We start from the raw sequence: 13,487 nt of genomic DNA on the forward strand, positions 1-13,487 counted from the left end.
TAAGCTGGGGACTTATCAGTTGGAAGCAACAGAAGAGGACAAAGACCTGGGTGTACTGGTTGATCACAGGATGACTATGAACCATCAATGTAATATGGCCATGAAAAAGGCAAATGCAGCCCTATGATGCATCAGGCAAGGTATTTCCAGTAGAGACAGGAAGTGTTAGTACCATTACACACGGCACTGGTGCAGAGAAGGGCTACTAGGATGATCCAAGGAATGGAAAACCTATCTTTTGAGAGGAAACTCAAAGAGTCTGGCTAGTTCAGTCTAAACCACGGGTTCTCAAACTTCATCGCACCGTGACCCCCTTCTGACAGCAAAGTTACTGCATGACCCCCAGAAGGGGAGCAGAGACCAGGCCCCACTGCCTTGGGTGGGAAGAGAAGGGGCCACAGCCCGAGCCCCACTGCCCGAGGTGGACCTCAGGCTTCAGCTTCAGCCTGGGTCCCAGCAAGTCTAGTGCTGGCCCTGGCGACCCCATTAAAATGGGGTCACGACCCACATTGGGGTCCCAACTCACAGTTTGAGAACCACTGGTCTAAACAAAAGAAAACTGAGGGGAGATATAAGTGCTCTCTATAAATACATCAGAGGGGTAAAGGAGGAGGAGTTATTTAAGTTAAGCACCAATGTGGACACAAGAACAAATGGATATAAACTGGCCATCAATAAGTTTAGGCTCGAATTAGGCGAAGGTTTCTAACCATCAGAGGAGTGAAGTTCTGGAACAGCCTTCCAAGGGGAGCAGTGGGGACATAAAACCTAACAGACTTCAAGACTGAGCTTGATATGTTTATGGAGAGGATCGTATGATTGGACTGCCTACAATGGCATGTGGCCCATCAGCTACTGCCAGTAGCAAAAATCCCAATGGCTAGAGATGGGACACTAGATAGGAAGGGCTCTGAGTTACTACAGATAATTCTTTCCCAAGTATCTGCTTGATGGGTCTTGCCTACCTGCTCAGGGTCTAACTGATTGCCATATTTGAGTTTGGGAAGGAATTTTTCCCTGGGTCAGATTGGCAGAGACTCTGGGGTTTCTTCACCTTCCTCTGCAGCATGGGGCCCGGGTCACTTGCAGGTTTAAACCAGTGTAAATGGTGAATTCTCTGTAACTTGAATCTTTAAACCATGATCTGAGGACTTCAGTAACTCAGCCACAGGTTAGGGGTCCATTACAGAAGTGGGTGGGTGAGGTTCCGTAGCCTACAATTTGCAGGAGGTCAGACTAGATGATCACAATGGTCCACTCTGACTTTAAAGTCTAGGAGTCTGAGTCTTCCTGTCATAGATATTTGGTGGAATCATTGTTTCATCCATGTGTCAAGAGCAAAACCGTAACTGGACTTTGATCTCATAAAATAAATGTCCATGACCAAGTTACCTCCTCCATCTTCATTTTTCTTCTCTAGCTCTGATTTCTTTCTTGCATCTGTATAGAGGCAGAGGAATCTCATAGATAGGAGTTGATACAGGTATTCTGGAAAGTATTTCAAAATGCAGAAGGAAACAAAGAAACAGTGGATGACACAGTAATACCCATAAAAACAACAGTCCAGCATCAACAATTGTTAATGGAAATAATATTCAGTGGAAGACTATCTTCAGGTTTATTGTAAAGGTCAGTCATTCCAAGCAGATATCTATTTGGCTGAATGCATTCTCTAGTATATCTACCATTTAGTATGTGTTCACAACATCTAAGTTGTATTGGGTCTCTCTGTTACTTACCTTGAGCATTGGCAGATTGTGCAGCATACTCACCAGGATATCTTTGTAACTTCTCCAGTGCTGAGAGCATGCAACTGGTTTCCATCAGTGCAGCACATTGGTATAAAATGTTTGGCTGATATATCATAAATGAGGCTGCGAGTCTGTCACGAAGGTCATGGAATCCGTGACCTCTGTGACTTCTGTATCCGCTGGTGCTGGCTCAGCCCCTGGGCCAGCAGCAGCAGTTTGAGTGTGTGGGCAGGGGCTAGCGGTAGGGGGTTGGGTGGTGCAGGGAGCGGGGAGGGGCACTTACCTGGGGTGGGAGGCTCCCCGGCTCCCACTGGCATGCCCCCTCTGCAGCTCCCACTGGCTGAAGCTCCCGGCCAATAGGAGCTGCGGCAGGTGCTTGTGCCCCTGCCCTGGCCCCTGCCTCTGCCACCTAGGTGCTGCAGGGACGTGGAACCGGGTCAGAAGCCACTGACAGCCCCACCACCCGCCCCTCCAGCACAGACTCCGGGCCGCGTGCTGTGTCACGGCCCAACTCCTCCCACCAGCACCAGCGGGGGTCCCGGGCTGCGCACTGCACCATGGATCACCACCCCCCAGCATCAGTAGGGTCCCGGACCACCTCCCCCAGCACCAGTGATGCCCCTGGACCTCCCTCCCCAGCGCACCCATGGTCCCCTGCCCGAGTTTTAGTCACAGCGGGTATTTTTAGTAAAAGTCATGGACAGGTCACTGGCCCGTGAATTTTTGTTTATGGCCCGTGACGTGGCTATGACTTTTTTACTAAAAATACCCGTGACTAAAACATAGCCTTAATCATAAACAAGCCTCTGCACATGCTTTGCTAGAAGCACCACAGCAATAATCACAAGCTCATTAAATAGAATCTTTCAAAATTTCGCTTTAGTCTTGCAAAGACCAGTTGTTTCTCAGCAGTCAGCATTGCTATCAATTCAGGTGCCAGTCATGCTATTATCTTGTATTTTGAAAACAATATTGTAAGATTTAGGGAGCAAAAATCTATAAAAATGGAATACCGCTTGTAACGGATCAGTCAGCGAGAGTGCCTGAGTTTGAAACTACTATATTGATTCCTCTATTTATAAGCCTATATTTCAAAATAATAGCCCCAGAATTAAATTAATTACATTAAGTATAAATGTATGATGCTATAGTGTAGCAGTAGTATGATTTCTAATGGTAAAGAATTATTATTTTACTCAGGATGAGCTTTTTACATGGATTACAAAAACAGGCTGTTATTTATTTACAATATGAATATAAAACCCAATATCCAGCTCTAATATTTGAAACATTTGGCTCCCCACCAATGGCAATAATTTTCCTGGCTGAAACAGAAAGACTGAAATCCAGATCCTCAGCTGGTGTAAATCGGCATAGATCCACTGAGGCCAATGAGCTGTGCAAGTTTACACCAGTTAAGGATCTGTCTTTTCAATCCCAACTTTAAAGTGTCATTTTCATTACATTTTCTTGGCTTCCAATATTTTTCTTAGCTTTTAAGATTAAGGACATACATACATAAGTCCATCATTACTTTTTGTAGCACTCCAATTTTGTAACTCTATAATACTAAAAAGTGTATCCAACCAATTGAATATATTGTGCAAAATAATGGAACAAGCTTACGAAGCATTTATGAAGTTCCTGAGACTGGGATCAATAGTTTTTAGAAAGTGCTTACTGGCCACATAAATAGTACCCCATTGAGAATTCTACAGTATTGCGTATCCTATCTTCTCCTGCATTTGAACACTGACAAAGAACGATACCGTGACACTATTTCTCATGGGAATGATTGGATAAGGTAATTAGTTTCGTGAAAAGAAATAAAGATGAACTGCTTAAAAAGTCAAACAGAATAAAGCTTTATTATGGAAAATAATACCATAGAATCACATCCAAGTACATAACTCAGTTTAAATCAGCTAAACTAAAATAAATTCTCCAGAATAAAAAAAAGGAGTATACTAAGAATTTTTCCCAATTTTTTTTCAAAAAGTTAATGTTTTTTTCTGAGATGATGGAGAAGAAAATAAATTGGTAGTACATAACCAGAAATACTTTTTTTTTTTTTAAAGGCAGTGTACGTGCAATACATTACTATAGGTCTTTTTATATAAAAAGGCCAAGCAAAAGCAAATTCAGTGCAAGCTGAAAGGCCTAGCACCTTGCAGAATGGAGCTTTTATGTACAAATTGTAGAAGATTCATTGATAGTTTCTTTTTCTTTTTTTTGTTGTTGTTGCTTTAGAAAGTCCTTTTCATATATTTTAATAAAGAATTGGCAATGTAATATACTTCAGAGCACAGCATAGGCAACTTTAGTTGGGGTCCATGGCTGTAATTGCATCCACAGAAATCAGGCCAGGTCAGAACAAACCCAAGTGGTGGTATGATCTGGCACACGAGGTTGCAGTGCTATTCAGGTTTTGTTCCTGCCATTGATGGTGTGGGAAGTGACTAGCCTGCCCCAGACAGGCCCAGATCCAGTTGTTGCTGCCACTAGCATAATTGCATCAGGCCCAAAGTGACCCACAGGGCTGAAGTTCAGCAAGACGTGGGACGGGGAACAGCCCCCCAGCAGCACTGCCCTGCTTTTATTCCCCACAGATTGGGCAGCAACTCCACAGGGCTGGGCCCTCTCTGATCCTCCCCTCTCCTCCGCCCCTACCCCCCACCATCCCGTCTCCATCCCAAGTGGGATGGCAGCAACACCACAAGCCTGGGCACTCACTGACCCTCCCTGGTCCTTCATTCACACACCTATTGAATCGAATGGCTACACCCACTCCTGCAGCACAGCAAGTCCTAGACTCCCCACACAAACACACGCACACACACACACACACGCTACTGATGTGTTATTTATTAAAGAGTCTACCTCCAAAGGCAGAGTTCTATGATTTCATTTGTTCCCACTAGGGATGAAATCCTGGCACTATAGAGCCAAAGGGCGTTTTGCATTGTTCTCAATTTAAAATTCAGAGAAGTGCTTTTTGTTTTGGTTTTTATAAACCTAAACATTTGAGATTCCGGCCAGGAAAGATAAGAATGACTCCAGATGTTATTTCAAAAGAAGGGCTTTGTGCTAGTTTCCACCACTGTCCTATCCTGCTCCCACTGAAGTCAATGACAGAAAGCTTGCAGTGACTTCAGTGGAATCAGGACTGAGGGTGTTTTCAAGATGTAACTGTGCTGGAAGCTTAAATGGGTGATAAAAAGCATTTTTGAGCTAAAGGGAGGCAAGCTTTATAAAAAAATTAAATATTTCTCATTGATGTAATTCTCATAGTGCCTTGTAATTAAAAAACAGATTGATGAATTGTCTTCAAACTTTTGAGAAAAATTCTCCTTTGCCTTAAAGGTAATTCTGGGCGTTTTCAGGTTCAACACATTTTCCAAGACAAAATGATTAGGGTGATTAAAATAGAGTTTTATAACAGACTCTGGTTGCACCTTTAGTTATGGAAAGATTGCTCTCTCTCCATAATCTTCCCCTACTGAACTAAGGTATGTGTTCTGCCAATAGCAAGTTATTTCTTCCCAAAGCAGCAATAACTCTACAGTGTCACTTCGGTAGTACATTATATTGTTTTTCCATATTTCATATGTAATCATTTGGCTATTCGCTGACTTCTTTCATATTTCCATAGGGGGCATGCACACACGTTTGTGCTTTTTATTGGATCTGCCACATGGGTCCAATATTAGTGCTGGTGGCTGGCATCATGGTAAGAAGATGGTTTTGGGATTACGCTGCGGCTGGAGGCTATTATTGTCATACTTTACTATACATGCCACACTAAACTCACGGGAATGTACTGCCCAAAGACTGATAATGGCTTGGTGATGTATGAGGCAACCATGTTTTCAAATCAGTTTCAGGCTTATTTTCTTTCCACCACTTAAAACTTCAAGTTTGAGCTATGGATGAATTTGTTGATTCTCACCCAAGTTCATACTTGTCATTTAAAATAATAATAATAACCTTCCAGAAAAAGTTGTTGTGACCCATCTGTGCTACCCTACCTTTGACAATCAATCATTTGAAAACATTCCAGACAGTACACATATCCCTACACAACATGCCATCAGGGATATTTCATCCCCATTACTAAATGTGCAGTTTGGAATTAGAAATCTATAATACAGGCTAGATATGTAACAAGCACCAAATGCATTACAATTACATATCTAGCAACAAAATATTGCCTGAGAAAGTTATGTGGTGTCAATCCTGGCCATAACACACAAACTTTATTCATTGCAGTCTAAACTGATTCATTTTTATCTGATAACACTTTCTCCATCATATGTTAGTCCTGGACTAAGCTCAAAAGTTTTGCCAGAAGAGCTATGTTGGTTAGGAGGGTGAAAAAAATCACACCCCTAACCAATATAGCAATGCTGGGAAAAGTCCTGGTATAGACACAGTTATAAATTGGCAAAAAAAGTGCTTTTTCTGGTATAGTTTATTTCACTCAGAACACTGGAAGAAACTATACCTGCAAATACTCTTGCCCAAATAAGCTGCCATCTCCATTAGGAGGATTTCCTAGTATAGCTGTGCCTAGGTAGCTTTCGAGAGTCGACAAGGCCTTATTCTCTTATAGCCTTCTGCCTTATAGGTCTGTCAGATTCTGAACGCCCTTGGTTTATTTCCTTTTTTCCGTCGTGATTTTCCTTTTAAGCCGATACATTTATCTCAGTTCCTCTTTCTGTTAATGACGCTTTCCTCTGGAATTCCTATTTATGCCTATTATAAATTAGGGTGCCATTGGATGAGGGTAGCCCCATGATGACTGATATTAGCATGAGGAATAATTCTAAAATTGTAATAAATATATCACAAACAAAGGAGGCAAATGACAGAGTCTGGAATGACTATGGTCTTGGGCAGGTAAAAATAAATGAGACAATGCAAAGGGAAATTGTATACCATTTTCAAGAAAACTAAATGTAAAGAATGCCGGAAATGACAAGACACGGTAAAATAAAATAATAAAGATTAGAAGGTAAATGTTAGGTATAGTGAGACATTCTGAAGAGAGCTCCAAAATATCAGAAGTAAGAAACTAATGAAAGAGAAAGGGAGAACATAACAGGACATATAATGAGACATAGGAAAAGAAGATAATCATATTAAAATAATTATATTAACATTGTTTCAAATAATTTTCATTAAATAATACCAAAATATTCTAGATATCTTCATATTAATGTAGCAAATGTTTAAACACACAATAAACTCAGTATTGAAAGAAAAATTAAATAATAGACAGGGCAGAAAATTAAAATTAGTGCAAGAAAATGTAGATCCATAGTTATTGTATTATATTAGGATCCCTAGCTTTGGGTTCCATTGTGCCAGATAGAACAAACACATAGTAAGAGACATTTCCTTCCCCCAGAGAATCTTGAACTTTAGATCTCCAAAGAGAACTGCATGGAAAAACCCTCTGTGACTTCAGAGGGCCGGGAGAGTCTGCCTGTGCAGTTGTGTTTTGAGGGATCAAACATTTGAATAACAAGAAAACAGAGGGTGGGAGAAAGGAGGGGAACTGAAGTACAGAGGGATTAAGGAGCGAGATTTTCAAAGGAACTCACCTGTCACGGAGGCAGCTAAATGGGCCAGATTTTCCAAAGTTCTCAGATCCCAACACTTCCCATTTCTCTCATTGTTCTCAGTGGAAGTGGGTGGATGCTGAGCACTTCTGAAAATCTGGCCACTTATTAGGTCCTTACATGGGAGCTTTACGGTACCAAGCTCTTTTGAAAACCTGGTCCTCAATGACTTGCCCAACGTTACTCAGGAAAGCTGCAGCAGAGCCAAGAATTGAACCCAGATCTCCTGAGTGTCAGTCCATTCTTTTAACCACAAAACTGAGGGATAGCTCAGTGGTTTGAGCATTGGCCTGCTAAACCCAGGGTTGTGATTTCAATCCTTGAGGGGGGCCATTTAGGGATCTGGGGCAAAAATTGGGGATTGGTCCTGCTTTGAGCAGGAGTTGGACTAGATGACCTCCTGAGGTCCCTTCCAACCCTGATATTCTGGTAATATTCTGACCCTCTCTGCTGGTAAACTGTCCTGTCAATAATTAAGAGATTATGGTGCAGTAATATAAATAATATGTACAGAATATAGCACCTATGAATGGAGGCTTCCAAATTCAAAACCACATGCACACTGTGTGTGCCAGTCAAGCATACACACAAATGTACAATGCATGTGCACAAGTCAGGGTAGCTTGCATACCTTAATAGGTATGTGGCTACTGGCTAGTGTATGTGTACAAATGTTTGCCTTATATGTGCATTCGTTTCAGCTCACCCACAATCTTTGGATAATTTGGACCATATTTCATATATGCCGCTATGGAGATTAAACTTCAAAGATTTTGTATTCCTACTTCCTTTTTAAGATATCTGCAGGCTAAGTTTATAATATCAATGCCAAGTTTATAATATCAATGCCCACATCAGAGTACTACTGTTGTACTAGTTACAGGCATCCAGGGAAATATGTGCAAAAGATTTGGCAAAGATATACTTTCATAAGATAATTCATATATGATAAATAATTGAAATAAAGAGAAAACACTTAGCTACTTCTAATTTCTGAAACCCAAACTTTGAGCAAATACTCCTATACCTGGAACTTGATCTGTAACTAAGCTAATGTGCCATCAACTGAATGTAGTTTTAATAAATAGGTGGCCAATGTGCCATCAAGGCATAGCCACAACTCTGACTTTCAACAGTATTCAGTTAGTTTGTTCTAAAGTTTGTTCAGTGCTGGTTTGAATGAAATGTTATGGCATACAATTTGCTCATTTATCCAAATGTGCATTCCTGTCCCTTGCTTAAAAAAAAAAAGATAAAATAAAAGCAACATTGGTCAAATATCTTTGCCTGATTCTGATCTCAGTTACATTAGTGAATTATTGCCTTATTGGAATTAAGCTTTATATATAGCTTTAATTCCAATAAGGCAATATATATATAGGTGTAAGTGACAGAATCAGAATATTGGCTACATGAACTGTAACTAACACACATTAGAAATAACAATTAAAAGGCAAATTCAGATATTCAATCCACCCAACAAATCTCTCATTTGCTACGTATATCTCTTTCATATTCTGCACTTGGTCCCTTCACAATACCAATTAATAGGATTTTTCTGTAGGGATCAGGTACAGAATATAAAACAGAGATCTGAAATGCAAATAAAAGGTATAAGCTGTATATTCCAGAGAAGGACTTGACCTTACCAATTTTTCTCTCTAGATAGATAGATAGAAACATCATATATGTATAGTATTTATATGTATATTACTATATAATGTGTGTGTGTGTGTGGAGAGAGAGAGAGAGAGAGCAAACAGAATATAACCTAGTATACATAAGCTGCCAGAAAACAGTGAGAGCAGCTGTATACATGTAGCTAGGTCTTCCATGTTTGTGTATCTCATTGTTCTTGACTGAAGCAGTTAGCTCCATTTGTTTTGAGAAAATTATTTTATAGGACAAGCATACATTGAGATGATAATCCAACATGCTCTGACGTTTTGTGCAATAACAAAGTCAGTGTAATAAAAATTATTTACAGAGAAGACAAGTGGAAATTTTCCCATTGTGGCAATATCCCTCTTCCTGCAGCAAGTTTACATTAACATACTTTGACATTATACACTATATCAAAGGAGATATTTCCAGAGATATAACTTGAAGTTTAAAAACAGGCATTTGTTGAATCTTTATATAGCAATTTTGAAGGGCCTTTATGTCAGATCCTGTCCCATTGAAGTTAGTGACAAAACTCCCACTGACTTCTCTGGGGGCTGGAACATGCTTCTACCGGGTTAATGGTATACCAACTACTCTTTGGATTCTTCCACCCTGTGGCACTTCTCCTGCCTGTGAGTCTGCACACTGTTTATACTGTCCTTATTTCTCTATTGAATTAAACTAGTGAAACACAATTGTTTAATCTTCTCCACAGGATTATCTGAAAATACTTAATGAGAAAAATTGACTATAAAGTAAATAAATTTGAGGGAGGAAAGAAAATAGTTCTTAATATTTTAAGCTAATGTAAAATAAACCCAAGTGATAAAAGTCATTTATAGGAAAAATCAATAAGCTAAAGACTTAATGTTGATCCATATAAGAGTACATTAGTTAGATAACTAAAAGATTTGCCAGTCATAGTAACTGAGTTGGAAGTAGGATCAATAAGATGACCTTTGGCTTAAGAATCAAATAAGGTGCAAGCGAGCTGGAGGTATAAGATGACACAAAAAAGTAAGGTCCACAAATAATTTTAGGTAAGGGGTTTTTAAAGCTGGAATTGAAAATAATTTATGAGAGTCAACAAAGTCCTCAAAGGTTGGGGGTGATGTGCTCAGAGTTATAGCCCTGAGCAAGGAGCTGTATGTGGTAGAGCTTTGAACAACTAAAAGTTTGGGAAGCAGAAATAAGTGGTGGCGTAATAAGGAATTGAATCTTATGTATGTACTTCATATTACAAGATGAACAAACAAACAGATTGCTGAAAATGTCTTTCCTGCTGTTCAGCGGGAAGTTTTTTTCTGAAGCTCCATGAAATTGGTTCATTTAAATATCATTCGTGACTGGGTCTTCAGCAGCTGAATAAAATATATATATAGCTGCTGGCACAGAATGGGGCTTCATGCATATTATGGCCATGTAGACCATAACATCACAAAGACTTTTTTATATCCTAATATACTTTTGACTGGCATAAACATAGCAAGAGTAGAAAGATGGGAAAACACCTTTAGACTGCAGTGATAAGGAATAGAAATGGAAGATGGTAGAAAGATGAAGGAATGTTGCTGAAAACCTGGAGGGGCAGGAAAGGAACAAATTTAAGGATTGATCCTGTAGGCTACTGAGCTGCTCCTATAGAGGACCCTTGGGAGCTGAAAGGCCTTTGGGGCCACACAGGTACCATTTAGCTCCTTGCAATCTTTTTATAATCTTACCCCCCAAAAAACCTGCAAGGAGTGCCATGTAGGCCATGTTCTGCACCCAGGCAGAGCCTCACTGAAGTCAGAAAGGATCTTTGCAGGCTCAGACGTCCACCTGTGTTGGGCAGCTTGTCGGAGCAGGACCCAAATTTATATTCATTACATAAATATGTATTTTGACATTGACACCATTATATAGTGGTAGTGCTATCTGAACATTGCTGGGGTTATTTGTCAACTAACCATTCATGCAAATACTTAAATATAGTACTACAATAATATTGTTGTCTGTAAAACTGACCACAGTTTACCGAACTAATGATTTAGTGCAGTATTTATAAGGGGGAAAAAATGAATCTAGCTGTCAAAGCTATAATTTAAAGCCATCGGAAAATACCCTTTAAAATTTCTATTCACCTGAAAGTAGTTTCATAGAATCATAGAATGTCAGGGTTGGAAGGGACCTCAGGAGGTCATCTAGTCCAACCCGCTGCTCAAAGCAGGACCAATCCCCAACTAAATCATCCCAGCCAGGGCTTTGTCAAGACGAGCCTTGAAAACTTCCAAGGAAGAAGATTCCACCACCTCCCTAGGTAACGCATTCCAGTGTTTCACCACCCTCCTCGTGAAAAAGTTTTTCCTAATATCCAACCTAAACCTTCCCCACTGCAAATTGAGACCATTACTCCTCGTTCTGTCATCTGCTACCACTGAGAACAGTCTAGAGCCATCCTCTTTGGAACCCCCTTTCAGATAGTTGAAAGCAGCTATCAAATCCCCCCTCATTCTTCTCTTCTGCAGACTAAACAATCCCAGTTCCCTCAGCCTCTCCTCATAAGTCAAGTGTTCCAGTCCCCTAATCATTTTTGTTGCCCTCCACTGGATGTTTTCCAATTTTTCCACATCCTTCTTGTAGTGTGGGGCCCAAAACTGGACACAGTACTCCAGATGAGGCCTCACCAATGTCAAATAGAGGGGAACGATCATGTCCCTCGATCTGCTGGCAATGCCCCTACTTATACATCCCAAAATGCCATTGGCCTTCTTGGCAACAACGGCACACTGTTGACTCATTTTCAGCTTCTCGTCCACTGTAACCCCTAGGTCCTTTTCTGCAGAACTGCTGCCGAGCCATTCAGTCCCTAGTCTGTAGCAGTGCATGGGATTCTTCCATCCTAAGTGCAGGACTCTGCACTTGTCCTTGTTGAACCCATTAGATTTCTTTTGGCCCAATCCTCTAATTTGTCTAGGGCCCTCTGTATCGTATCCCTATCCTCCAGCGTATCTAGCTCTCCTCCCAGTTTAGTGTCATCTGCAAACTTGCTGAGGGTGCAATCCACACCATCCTCCAGATCATTAACGAAGATATTGAACAAAACCAGCCCGAGGGCCGACCCTTGGGGCACTCCGCTTGATACCGGCTGCCTACTAGACATGGAGCCATTGATAACTACCCGTTGAGCCCGACAATCTAGCCAGCTTTCTATCCACTTTATAGTCCATTCATCCAGCCCATATGTCTTTAACTTGCTGGCAAGAATACTGTGGGAGACCGTGTCAAAAGCTTTGCTAAAGTCAAGGAACACCAAATCCACTGCTTTCCCCTCATCCACAGAGCCAGTTATCTTGTCATAGAAGGCAATTAGGTTAGTCAGGCATGACTTGCCCTAGCTGAATCCATGCTGACTGTTCCTGATCACTTTCCTCTCCTCTAAGTGCTTCAGAATTGATTCCTTGAAGACCTGCTACATGATTTTTCCAGGGACTGAGGTGAGGCTGACTGGCCTGTAGTTCCCAGGATCCTCCCCCTCCCCCTTTTTAAATATGGGCACTACATTAGCCTTTTTCCAGTCGTCCGGGACCTCCCCTGATCACCATGAGTTTTCAAAGATAATGGCCAATGGCTCTGCAATCACATCCACCAACTCCTTTAGCACTCTCGGATGCAGCACATCCGGCCCCATGGACTTGTGCTCGTCCAGTTTTTCTAAATAGTCCCGAACCACTTCTTTCTCCACAGAGGGCTGGTCACCTCCTCCCCATGCTGTGCTGCCCAGTGCAGTAGTCTGGGAGCTGACCTTGTTTGTGAAGATAGAGGCAAAAAAAGCATTGAGTACTTTAGCTTTTTCCACATCCTCTGTCACTAGGTTGCCTCCCTCATTCAGTAAGGGGCCCACACTTTCCTTGACTTTCTTCTTGTTGCTAACATACCTGAAGAAACCCTTCTTGTTACTCTTAACATCTCTAGCAAGCTGCAACTCCAGGTGTGATTTGGCCTTCCTGATTTCACTCCTGCATGCCCGAGCAATGCATTCGCTGGTCCTGGTCCAATCTTCCCTGGTCATTTGTCCAATCTGCCACTTCTTGTAAGCTGCTTTTTTGTGTTTAAGATCAGCAAGGATTTCACTGTTAAGCCAAGCTGGTCGCCTGCCATATTTACAATTCTTTCTGCACATCGGGATGGTTTGTCCCTGTAACCTCAACACATGTTTTCCAGCATGACTTTTTAAAAAAAAGTTTATAAGGAACAAAATAGCTATGCTGCATATCAATATTGGAATTGTTTAAAACAATGTTTTTTCCCCAGAACACAATAAGGTATATTAAATATTTTTATATATATAACTTGCATTACATTTACATTTCTCTCTTTTTAGTGAACTCCTATAGGAATCAGCTGTGTTTAATTAGATTGTAATGACACCATATTTGTCAACTGAAAAATATTTTACGGGTGTTTC

The 13,487-nt window shown here is 41.0% G+C and overlaps 1 protein-coding gene across 2 annotated transcripts in view; it reads left to right on the top strand.

Moving 5' to 3' along the window:
* The window catches only part of GULP1 (GULP PTB domain containing engulfment adaptor 1), a 134,520-nt gene that overhangs the window by 17,613 nt on the left and 103,420 nt on the right, over positions 1-13,487 (top strand). The gene's annotated exons all lie outside the window — the stretch shown is intronic.

The sequence above is a fragment of the Lepidochelys kempii genome, chromosome 11 (genome assembly GCF_965140285.1).
Source record: "Lepidochelys kempii isolate rLepKem1 chromosome 11, rLepKem1.hap1, whole genome shotgun sequence".
In the NCBI taxonomy this organism is placed as follows: Eukaryota; Metazoa; Chordata; order Testudines; family Cheloniidae; genus Lepidochelys; species Lepidochelys kempii.